Raw genomic sequence first — 12,771 nt, forward strand, 5'->3', positions numbered from 1 at the left:
TCTTACTTCAAAATAGAAAATTGAGGTTTTGAGGCATTTTCGTGGTCGTTTAATTTCATTAAATCTGCTAATATGGACATGTTTGCAATTTCCCGAAATAAGGCATTGGTCTTGTTTCTTTGAAAGGCTTGGACATTGTTATTCATCTTTAATAATCTAATATTGCAAGGCCTGAGAATTATTGAGTCTGATTCTGCATCGCAAATTTGAGGGAAAAGGTATCTTCTTACTTGTTAAATATCACTAGCTTTCCTCATTCGGACAGGTTCACAACTTTGATGTCTACTGTTGTATAGCAAAGTCTGTATGATATCAAATAGGGTCGTTTAATTTCATTAGCTCAGCTAATTCGTACATGTTTGCAATTTCCCTAAATAAGGCATTGGTCTTGTTGCTTTGAAAAGCTTGGACATTGTTGTTCAACTTTAATAATCTAAGACTGCAAGACCTGAGAATTATTGTGTCTGAATCTGCATCGAAAGATTGAAGGAAAGAGTATCTTTGTACTTGTTAAAAATCACTAGCTTTCCTCATTCGGACAGGTTCACAATTTTTATGTCTATGGTTGCATAGCAAAGTCTGTATAATGTCAAATAGGGCTGTATCACATAGACTGCGTGGCCTAATGGATAAGGCGTCTGACTTCGAATCAGAAGATTGAGGGTTCGAGTCACTTTGTGGTTGTTTAATTTCATTAGCTCAGCTAATTTGAACATGTTTGCAATTTCCCGAAATAAGGCATTGGTCTTGTTGCTTTGAAAAGCTTGGACATTGGACACTTCAATAATCTAAGACTGCAAGACCTGAGAAATATTATGTCTGATTGAGGGACATAGTATTTTCGTACTTGTAAAATATCACTAGCTTTCCTCATTCGGATAGGTTCACAATTTTGATGTCTGTTGTTGCTAAACAACGTCTGTTTGATGTCATATCGGAGAATATGGAGTAGAAGGTGTTGCCTCGTGGATAAGGCGTCTTACTTCGAAACAGAAAATTGAGGTTTTGAGGCATTTTCGTGGTCGTTTAATTTCATTAAATCTGCTAATATGGACATGTTTGCAATTTCCCGAAATAAGGCATTGGTCTTGTTTCTTTGAAAGGCTTGGACATTGTTATTCATCTTTAATAATCTAATATTGCAAGGCCTGAGAATTATTGAGTCTGATTCTGCATCGCAAGATTGAGGGAAAAGGTATCCTCTTACTTGTTAAATATCACTAGCTTTCCTCATTCGGACAGGTTCACAACTTTGATGTCTACTGTTGCATAGCAAAGTCTGTATAATGTCAAATAAGGCTGTATCACATAGACTGCGTGGCCTAATGGATAAGGCGTCTGACTTCGAATCAGAAGATTGAGGTTTCGAGTCCCTTCGTGGTTGTTTAATTTCATTAGCTCAGCTAATTTGAACATGTTTGCAATTTCCCGAAATATGCTTTCCTCATTCGGATAGGTTCACAATTTTGATGTCTGTTGTTGCTAAACAACGTCTGTTTGATGTCATATCGGAGAATATGGAGTAGAAGGTGTTGCCTCGTGGATAAGGCGTCTTACTTCGAAACAGAAAATTGAGGTTTTGAGGCATTTTCGTGGTCGTTTAATTTCATTAAATCTGCTAATATGGACATGTTTGCAATTTCCCGAAATAAGGCATTGGTCTTGTTTCTTTGAAAGGCTTGGACATTGTTATTCATCTTTAATAATCTAATATTGCAAGGCCTGAGAATTATTGAGTCTGATTCTGCATCGCAAGATTGAGGGAAAAGGTATCCTCTTACTTGTTAAATATCACTAGCTTTCCTCATTCGGACAGGTTCACAACTTTGATGTCTACTGTTGCATAGCAAAGTCTGTATAATGTCAAATAAGGCTGTATCACATAGACTGCGTGGCCTAATGGATAAGGCGTCTGACTTCGAATCAGAAGATTAAGGGTTCAAGTCCCTTCGTGGTTGATTAATTTCATTAGCTCAGCTAATTTGAACATGTTTGCAATTTCCCGAAATATGGCATTGGTCTTGTTGCTTTGAAAAGCTTGGACATTGTTGTTCAACTTCAATAATCTAAGACTGCAAGACCTGAGAAATATTATGTCTGATTGAGGGACATAGTCTTTTCGTACTTGTAAAATATCACTAGCTTTCCTCATTCGGATAGGTTCACAATTTTGATGTCTGTTGTTGCTAAGCAACGTCTGTTTGATGTCATATCGGAGAATATGGAGTAGAAGGTGTTGCCTCGTGGATAAGGCGTCTTACTTCAAAATAGAAAATTGAGGTTTTGAGGCATTTCCGTGGTCGTTTAATTTCATTAAATCTGCTAATATGGACATGTTTGCAATTTCCCGAAATATGTCATTGGTCTTGTTGCTTTGAAAAGCTTGGACATTGTTGTTCAACTTCAATAATCTAAGACTGCAAGACCTGAGAAATATTATGTCTGATTGAGGGACATAGTCTTTTCGTACTTGTAAAATATCACTAGCTTTCCTCATTCGGATAGGTTCACAATTTTGATGTCTGTTGTTGCTAAGCAACGTCTGTTTGATGTCATATCGGAGAATATGGAGTAGAAGGTGTTGCCTCGTGGATAAGGCGTCTTACTTCAAAACAGAAAATTGAGGTTTTGAGGCATTTTCGTGGTCGTTTAATTTCATTAAATCTGCTAATATGGACATGTTTGCAATTTCGCTAAATAAGGCATTGGTCTTGTTGCTTTGAAAAGCTTGGACATTGTTATTCAACTTTAATAATCTAAGACTGCAAGGCCTGAGAATTATTGTGTCTGAATCTGCATCGAAAGATTGAAGGAAAGAGTATCTTTGTACTTGTTAAAAATCACTAGCTTTCCTCATTCGGACAGGTTCACAATTTGTATGTCTATGGTTGCATAGCAAAGTCTGTATAATGTCAAATAGGGCTGTATGACATAGACTGCGTGGCCTAATGGATAAGGCGTCTGACTTCGAATCAGAAGATTGAGGTTTCGAGTCCCTTCGTGGTTGTTTAATTTCATTAGCTCAGCTAATTTGAACATGTTTGCAATTTCCCGAAATAAGGCATTAGTCTTGTTGCTTTGAAAAGCTTGGACATTGTTGTTCAACTTCAATAATCTAAGACTGCAAGACCTGAGAAATATTATGTTTGATTGAGGGACATAGTCTTTTCGTACTTGTAAAATATCACTAGCTTTCCTCATTCGGATAGGTTCACAATTTTGATGTCTGTTGTTGCTAAGCAACGTCTGTTTGATGTCATATCGGAGAATATGGAGTAGAAGGTGTTGCCTCGTGGATAAGGCGTCTTACTTCAAAATAGAAAATTGAGGTTTTGAGGCATTTTCGTGGTCGTTTAATTTCATTAAATCTGCTAATATGGACATGTTTGCAATTTCGCTGAATAAGGCATTGGTCTTGTTGCTTTGAAAAGCTTGGACATTGTTGTTCAACTTTAATCATCTAAGACTGCAAGGCCTGAGAATTATTGTGTCTGAATCTGCATCGAAAGATTGAAGGAAAGAGTATCTTTGTACTTGTTAAAAATCACTAGCTTTCCTCATTCGGACAGGTTCACAATTTTTATGTCTATGGTTGCATAGCAAAGTCTGTATAATGTCAAATAGGGCTGTATCACATAGACTGCGTGGCCTAATGGATAAGGCGTCTGACCTCGAATCAGAAGATTGAGGGTTCGAGTCCCTTCGTGGTTGTTTAATTTCATTGGCTCAGCTAATTTGAACATGTTTGCAATTACCCGAAATATGTCATTGGTCTTGTTGCTTTGAAAAGCTTGGACATTGTTGTTCAACTTAAATAATCTAAGACTGCAAGACCTGAGAAATATTATGTCTGATTGAGGGACATAGTCTTTTCGTACTTGTAAAATATCACTAGCTTTCCTCATTCGGATAGGTTCACAATTTTGATGTCTGTTGTTGCTAAGCAACGTCTGTTTGATGTCATATCGTAGAATATGGAGTAGAAGGTGTTGCCTCGTGGATAAGGCGTCTTACTTCAAAACAGAAAATTGAGGTTTTGAGGCATTTTCGTGGTCGTTTAATTTCATTAAATCTGCTAATATGGACATGTTTGCAATTTCGCTAAATAAGGCATTGGTCTTGTTGCTTTGAAAAGCTTGGACATTGTTGTTCAACTTTAATAATCTAAGACTGCAAGGCCTGAGAATTATTGTGTCTGAATCTGCATCGAAAGATTGAAGGAAAGAGTATCTTTGTACTTGTTAAAAATCACTAGCTTTCCTCATTCGGACAGGTTCACAATTTTTATGTCTATGGTTGCATAGCAAAGTCTGTATAATGTCAAATAGTGCTGTATCACATAGACTGCGTGGCCTAATGGATATGGCGTCTGACTTCGAATCAGAAGATTGAGGGTTCGAGTCCCTTCGTGGTTGTTTAATTTCATTAGCTCAGCTAATTTGAACATGTTTGCAATTTCCCGAAATATGGCATTGGTCTTGTTGCTTTGAAAAGCTTGGACATTGTTGTTCAACTTCAATAATCTAAGACTGCAAGACCTGAGAAATATAATGTCTGATTGAGGGACATAGTCTTTTCGTACTTGTAAAATATCACTAGCTTTCCTCATTCGGATAGGTTCACAATTTTGATGTCTGTTGTTGCTAAGCAACGTCTGTTTGATGTCATATCGGAGAATATGGAGTAGAAGGTGTTGCCTCGTGGATAAGGCGTCTTACTTCAAAATAGAAAATTGAGGTTTTGAGGCATTTTCGTGGTTGTTTAATTTCATTAAATCTGCTAATATGGACATGTTTGCAATTTCCCGAAATAAGGCATTGGTCTTGTTTCTTTGAAAGGCTTGGACATTGTTATTCATCTTTAATAATCTAATATTGCAAGGCCTGAGAATTATTGTGTCTGATTCTGCATCGCAAGATTGAGGGAAAAGGTATCTTCTTACTTGTTAAATATCACTAGCTTTCCTCATTCGGATAGGTTCACAATTTTTATGTCTATGGTTGCATAGCAAAGTCTGTATAATGTCAAATAGCGCTGTATCACGTAGACTGCGTGGACTAATGGATAAGGCGTCTGACTTCGAATCAGAAGATTGAGGGTCCGAGTCCCTTCGTGGTTGTTTAATTTCATTAGCTCAGCTAATTTGAACATGTTTGCAATTTCCCGAAATATGGCATTGGTCTTGTTGCTTTGAAAAGCTTGGACATTGTTGTTCAACTTCAATAATCTAAGACTGCAAGACCTGAGAAATATAATGTCTGATTGAGGGACATAGTCTTTTCGTACTTGTAAAATATCACTAGCTTTCCTCATTCGGATAGGTTCACAATTTTGATGTCTGTTGTTGCTAAGCAACGTCTGTTTGATGTCATATCGGAGAATATGGAGTAGAAGGTGTTGCCTCGTGGATAAGGCGTCTTACTTCAAAATAGAAAATTGAGGTTTTGAGGCATTTTCGTGGTTGTTTAATTTCATTAAATCTGCTTATATGGACATGTTTGCAATTTCCCGAAATAAGGCATTGGTCTTGTTTCTTTGAAAGGCTTGGACATTGTTATTCATCTTTAATAATCTAATATTGCAAGGCCTGAGAATTATTGAGTCTGATTCTGCATCGCAAGATTGAGGGAAAAGGTATCTTCTTACTTGTTAAATATCACTAGCTTTCCTCATTCGGATAGGTTCACAACTTTGATGTCTACTGTTGCATAGCAAAGTCTGTATGATGTCAAATAGCGCTGTATCACGTAGACTGCGTGGACTAATGGATAAGGCGTCTGACTTCGAATCAGAAGATTGAGGGTCCGAGTCCCTTCGTGGTTGTTTAATTTCATTAGCTCAGCTAATTTGAACATGTTTGCAATTTGTGTCTGAATCTGCATCGAAAGATTGAAGGAAAGAGTATCCTTGTACTTGTTAAAAATCACTAGCTTTCCTCATTCGGACAGGTTCACAATTTTAATGTCTATGGTTGCATAGCAAAGTCTGTATAATGTCAAATAGTGCTGTATCTCATAGACTGCGTGGCCTAATGGATATGGCGTCTGACTTCGAATCAGAACATTGAGGGTTCGAGTCCCTTCGTGGTTGTTTAATTTCATTAGCTCAGCTAATTTGAACATGTTTGCAATTTCCCGAAATATGGCATTGGTCTTGTTGCTTTGAAAAGCTTGGACATTGTTGTTCAACTTCAATAATCTAAGACTGCAAGACCTGAGAAATATTATGTCTGATTGAGGGACATAGTCTTTTCGTACTTGTAAAATATCACTAGCTTTCCTCATTCGGATAGGTTCACAATTTTCATGTCTGTTGTTGCTAAGCAACGTCTGTTTGATGTCATATCGGAGAATATGGAGTAGAAGGTGTTGCCTCGTGGATAAGGCGTCTTACTTCAAAATAGAAAATTGAGGTTTTGAGGCATTTTCGTGGTTGTTTAATTTCATTAAATCTGCTAATTTATACATGTTTGCAATTTCCCGAAATAAGGCATTGGTCTTGTTTCTTTGAAAGGCTTGGACATTGTTATTCATCTTTAATAATCTAATATTGCAAGGCCTGAGAATTATTGAGTCTGATTCTGCATCGCAAGATTGAGGGAAAAGGTATCTTCTTACTTGTTAAATATCACTAGCTTTCCTCATTCGGATAGGTTCACAACTTTGATGTCTACTGTTGCATAGCAAAGTCTGTATGATGTCAAATAGCGCTGTATCACATAGACTGCGTGGCCTAATGGATAAGGCGTCTGACTTCGAATCAGAAGATTGAGGGTCCGAGTCCCTTCGTGGTTGTTTAATTTCATTAGCTCAGCTAATTTGAACATGTTTGCAATTTCCCGAAATATGTCATTGGTCTTGTTGCTTTGAAAAGCTTGGACATTGTTGTTCAACTTAAATAATCTAAGACTGCAAGACCTGAGAAATATTATGTCTGATTGAGGGACATAGTCTTTTCGTACTTGTAAAATATCACTAGCTTTCCTCATTCGGATAGGTTCACAATTTTGATGTCTGTTGTTGCTAAGCAACGTCTGTTTGATGTCATATCGGAGAATATGGAGTAGAAGGTGTTGCCTCGTGGATAAGGCGTCTTACTTCAAAACAGAAAATTGAGGTTTTGAGGCATTTTCGTGGTCGTTTAATTTCATTAAATCTGCTAATATGGACATGTTTGCAATTTCGCTAAATAAGGCATTGGTCTTGTTGCTTTGAAAAGCTTGGACATTGTTGTTCAACTTTAATAATCTAAGACTGCAAGGCCTGAGAATTATTGTGTCTGAATCTGCATCGAAAGATTGAAGGAAAGAGTATCTTTGTACTTGTTAAAAATCACTAGCTTTCCTCATTCGGACAGGTTCACAATTTTTATGTCTATGGTTGCATAGCAAAGTCTGTATAATGTCAAATAGTGCTGTATCACATAGACTGCGTGGCCTAATGGATATGGCGTCTGACTTCGAATCAGAAGATTGAGGGTTCGAGTCCCTTCGTGGTTGTTTAATTTCATTAGCTCAGCTAATTTGAACATGTTTGCAATTTCCCGAAATATGGCATTGGTCTTGTTGCTTTGAAAAGCTTGGACATTGTTGTTCAACTTCAATAATCTAAGACTGCAAGACCTGAGAAATATAATGTCTGATTGAGGGACATAGTCTTTTCGTACTTGTAAAATATCACTAGCTTTCCTCATTCGGATAGGTTCACAATTTTGATGTCTGTTGTTGCTAAGCAACGTCTGTTTGATGTCATATCGGAGAATATGGAGTAGAAGGTGTTGCCTCGTGGATAAGGCGTCTTACTTCAAAATAGAAAATTGAGGTTTTGAGGCATTTTCGTGGTTGTTTAATTTCATTAAATCTGCTAATATGGACATGTTTGCAATTTCCCGAAATAAGGCATTGGTCTTGTTTCTTTGAAAGGCTTGGACATTGTTATTCATCTTTAATAATCTAATATTGCAAGGCCTGAGAATTATTGAGTCTGATTCTGCATCGCAAGATTGAGGGAAAAGGTATCTTCTTACTTGTTAAATATCACTAGCTTTCCTCATTCGGATAGGTTCACAACTTTGATGTCTACTGTTGCATAGCAAAGTCTGTATGATGTCAAATAGCGCTGTATCACGTAGACTGCGTGGACTAATGGATAAGGCGTCTGACTTCGAATCAGAAGATTGAGGGTCCGAGTCCCTTCGTGGTTGTTTAATTTCATTAGCTCAGCTAATTTGAACATGTTTGCAATTTGTGTCTGAATCTGCATCGAAAGATTGAAGGAAAGAGTATCCTTGTACTTGTTAAAAATCACTAGCTTTCCTCATTCGGACAGGTTCACAATTTTAATGTCTATGGTTGCATAGCAAAGTCTGTATAATGTCAAATAGTGCTGTATCACATAGACTGCGTGGCCTAATGGATATGGCGTCTGACTTCGAATCAGAACATTGAGGGTTCGAGTCCCTTCGTGGTTGTTTAATTTCATTAGCTCAGCTAATTTGAACATGTTTGCAATTTCCCGAAATATGGCATTGGTCTTGTTGCTTTGAAAAGCTTGGACATTGTTGTTCAACTTCAATAATCTAAGACTGCAAGACCTGAGAAATATTATGTCTGATTGAGGGACATAGTCTTTTCGTACTTGTAAAATATCACTAGCTTTCCTCATTCGGATAGGTTCACAATTTTCATGTCTGTTGTTGCTAAGCAACGTCTGTTTGATGTCATATCGGAGAATATGGAGTAGAAGGTGTTGCCTCGTGGATAAGGCGTCTTACTTCAAAATAGAAAATTGAGGTTTTGAGGCATTTTCGTGGTTGTTTAATTTCATTAAATCTGCTAATATGGACATGTTTGCAATTTCCCGAAATAAGGCATTGGTCTTGTTTCTTTGAAAGGCTTGGACATTGTTATTCATCTTTAATAATCTAATATTGCAAGGCCTGAGAATTATTGAGTCTGATTCTGCATCGCAAGATTGAGGGAAAAGGTATCTTCTTACTTGTTAAATATCACTAGCTTTCCTCATTCGGATAGGTTCACAACTTTGATGTCTACTGTTGCATAGCAAAGTCTGTATGATGTCAAATAGCGCTGTATCACATAGACTGCGTGGCCTAATGGATAAGGCGTCTGACTTCGAATCAGAAGATTGAGGGTCCGAGTCCCTTCGTGGTTGTTTAATTTCATTAGCTCAGCTAATTTGAACATGTTTGCAATTTGTGTCTGAATCTGCATCGAAAGATTGAAGGAAAGAGTATCCTTGTACTTGTTAAAAATCACTAGCTTTCCTCATTCGGACAGGTTCACAATTTTAATGTCTATGGTTGCATAGCAAAGTCTGTATAATGTCAAATAGTGCTGTATCTCATAGACTGCGTGGCCTAATGGATATGGCGTCTGACTTCGAATCAGAACATTGAGGGTTCGAGTCCCTTCGTGGTTGTTTAATTTCATTAGCTCAGCTAATTTGAACATGTTTGCAATTTCCCGAAATATGGCATTGGTCTTGTTGCTTTGAAAAGCTTGGACATTGTTGTTCAACTTCAATAATCTAAGACTGCAAGACCTGAGAAATATTATGTCTGATTGAGGGACATAGTCTTTTCGTACTTGTAAAATATCACTAGCTTTCCTCATTCGGATAGGTTCACAATTTTCATGTCTGTTGTTGCTAAGCAACGTCTGTTTGATGTCATATCGGAGAATATGGAGTAGAAGGTGTTGCCTCGTGGATAAGGCGTCTTACTTCAAAATAGAAAATTGAGGTTTTGAGGCATTTTCGTGGTTGTTTAATTTCATTAAATCTGCTAATATGGACATGTTTGCAATTTCCCGAAATAAGGCATTGGTCTTGTTTCTTTGAAAGGCTTGGACATTGTTATTCATCTTTAATAATCTAATATTGCAAGGCCTGAGAATTATTGAGTCTGATTCTGCATCGCAAGATTGAGGGAAAAGGTATCTTCTTACTTGTTAAATATCACTAGCTTTCCTCATTCGGATAGGTTCACAACTTTGATGTCTACTGTTGCATAGCAAAGTCTGTATGATGTCAAATAGCGCTGTATCACATAGACTGCGTGGCCTAATGGATAAGGCGTCTGACTTCGAATCAGAAGATTGAGGGTCCGAGTCCCTTCGTGGTTGTTTAATTTCATTAGCTCAGCTAATTTGAACATGTTTGCAATTTCCCGAAATATGTCATTGGTCTTGTTGCTTTGAAAAGCTTGGACATTGTTGTTCAACTTAAATAATCTAAGACTGCAAGACCTGAGAAATATTATGTCTGATTGAGGGACATAGTCTTTTCGTACTTGTAAAATATCACTAGCTTTCCTCATTCGGATAGGTTCACAATTTTGATGTCTGTTGTTGCTAAGCAACGTCTGTTTGATGTCATATCGGAGAATATGGAGTAGAAGGTGTTGCCTCGTGGATAAGGCGTCTTACTTCAAAACAGAAAATTGAGGTTTTGAGGCATTTTCGTGGTCGTTTAATTTCATTAAATCTGCTAATATGGACATGTTTGCAATTTCGCTAAATAAGGCATTGGTCTTGTTGCTTTGAAAAGCTTGGACATTGTTGTTCAACTTTAATAATCTAAGACTGCAAGGCCTGAGAATTATTGTGTCTGAATCTGCATCGAAAGATTGAAGGAAAGAGTATCTTTGTACTTGTTAAAAATCACTAGCTTTCCTCATTCGGACAGGTTCACAATTTTTATGTCTATGGTTGCATAGCAAAGTCTGTATAATGTCAAATAGGGCCGTATCACATAGACTGCGTGGCCTAATGGATAAGGCGTCTGACTTCGAATCAGAAGATTGAGGTTTCGAGTCCCTTCGTGGTTGTTTAATTTCATTAGCTCAGCTAATTTGAACATGTTTGCAATTTCCCGAAATAAGGCATTAGTCTTGTTGCTTTGAAAAGCTTGGACATTGTTGTTCAACTTCAATAATCTAAGACTGCAAGACCTGAGAAATATTATGTTTGATTGAGGGACATAGTCTTTTCGTACTTGTAAAATATCACTAGCTTTCCTCATTCGGATAGGTTCACAATTTTGATGTCTGTTGTTGCTAAGCAACGTCTGTTTGATGTCATATCGGAGAATATGGAGTAGAAGGTGTTGCCTCGTGGATAAGGCGTCTTACTTCAAAACAGAAAATTGAGGTTTTGAGGCATTTTCGTGGTCGTTTAATTTCATTAAATCTGCTAATATGGACATGTTTGCAATTTCGCTAAATAAGGCATTGGTCTTGTTGCTTTGAAAAGCTTGGACATTGTTGTTCAACTTTAATAATCTAAGACTGCAAGGCCTGAGAATTATTGTGTCTGAATCTGCATCGAAAGATTGAAGGAAAGAGTATCCTTGTACTTGTTAAAAATCACTAGCTTTCCTCATTCGGACAGGTTCACAATTTTAATGTCTATGGTTGCATAGCAAAGTCTGTATAATGTCAAATAGGGCTGTATCTCATAGACTGCTTGGCCTAATGGATAAGGCGTCTGACTTCGAATCAGAAGATTGAGGGTTCGAGCCCCTTCGTGGTTGTTTAATTTCATTAGCTCAGCTAATTTGAACATGTTTGCAATTTCCCGAAATATGGCATTGGTCTTGTTGCTTTGAAAAGCTTGGACATTGTTGTTCAACTTCAATAATCTAAGACTGCAAGACCTGAGAAATATTATGTCTGATTGAGGGACATAGTCTTTTCGTACTTGTAAAATATCACTAGCTTTCCTCATTCGGATAGGTTCACAATTTTCATGTCTGTTGTTGCTAAGCAACGTCTGTTTGATGTCATATCGGAGAATATGGAGTAGAAGGTGTTGCCTCGTGGATAAGGCGTCTTACTTCAAAATAGAAAATTGAGGTTTTGAGGCATTTTCGTGGTTGTTTAATTTCATTAAATCTGCTAATATGGACATGTTTGCAATTTCCCGAAATAAGGCATTGGTCTTGTTTCTTTGAAAGGCTTGGACATTGTTATTCATCTTTAATAATCTAATATTGCAAGGCCTGAGAATTATTGAGTCTGATTCTGCATCGCAAGATTGAGGGAAAAGGTATCTTCTTACTTGTTAAATATCACTAGCTTTCCTCATTCGGATAGGTTCACAACTTTGATGTCTACTGTTGCATAGCAAAGTCTGTATGATGTCAAATAGCGCTGTATCACATAGACTGCGTGGCCTAATGGATAAGGCGTCTGACTTCGAATCAGAAGATTGAGGGTCCGAGTCCCTTCGTGGTTGTTTAATTTCATTAGCTCAGCTAATTTGAACATGTTTGCAATTTCCCGAAATATGTCATTGGTCTTGTTGCTTTGAAAAGCTTGGACATTGTTGTTCAACTTAAATAATCTAAGACTGCAAGACCTGAGAAATATTATGTCTGATTGAGGGACATAGTCTTTTCGTACTTGTAAAATATCACTAGCTTTCCTCATTCGGATAGGTTCACAATTTTGATGTCTGTTGTTGCTAAGCAACGTCTGTTTGATGTCATATCGGAGAATATGGAGTAGAAGGTGTTGCCTCGTGGATAAGGCGTCTTACTTCAAAACAGAAAATTGAGGTTTTGAGGCATTTTCGTGGTCGTTTAATTTCATTAAATCTGCTAATATGGACATGTTTGCAATTTCGCTAAATAAGGCATTGGTCTTGTTGCTTTGAAAAGCTTGGACATTGTTGTTCAACTTTAATAATCTAAGACTGCAAGGCCTGAGAATTATTGTGTCTGAATCTGCATCGAAAGATTGAAGGAAAGA

The 12,771-nt window shown here is 37.4% G+C and overlaps 3 non-coding genes across 3 annotated transcripts; all 3 read left to right on the forward strand.

The window, feature by feature from the left end:
- The first annotated feature begins 1,885 nt into the window (after positions 1 to 1,885).
- trnar-ucg (transfer RNA arginine (anticodon UCG)) lies at positions 1,886 to 1,958 on the forward strand. The gene has a single exon. It is a non-coding gene; the product is annotated as a tRNA-Arg (tRNA).
- Positions 1,959 to 4,342: 2,384 nt separating this feature from the next.
- trnar-ucg (transfer RNA arginine (anticodon UCG)) lies at positions 4,343 to 4,415 on the forward strand. The gene has a single exon. It is a non-coding gene; the product is annotated as a tRNA-Arg (tRNA).
- Positions 4,416 to 7,425: 3,010 nt separating this feature from the next.
- trnar-ucg (transfer RNA arginine (anticodon UCG)) lies at positions 7,426 to 7,498 on the forward strand. Its single transcript has one exon. It is a non-coding gene; the product is annotated as a tRNA-Arg (tRNA).
- Positions 7,499 to 12,771: the final 5,273 nt, after the last annotated feature.

This window comes from Oncorhynchus clarkii, unplaced genomic scaffold, assembly GCF_045791955.1.
Source record: "Oncorhynchus clarkii lewisi isolate Uvic-CL-2024 unplaced genomic scaffold, UVic_Ocla_1.0 unplaced_contig_10886_pilon_pilon, whole genome shotgun sequence".
Classification (NCBI taxonomy): Eukaryota; Metazoa; Chordata; class Actinopteri; order Salmoniformes; family Salmonidae; genus Oncorhynchus; species Oncorhynchus clarkii.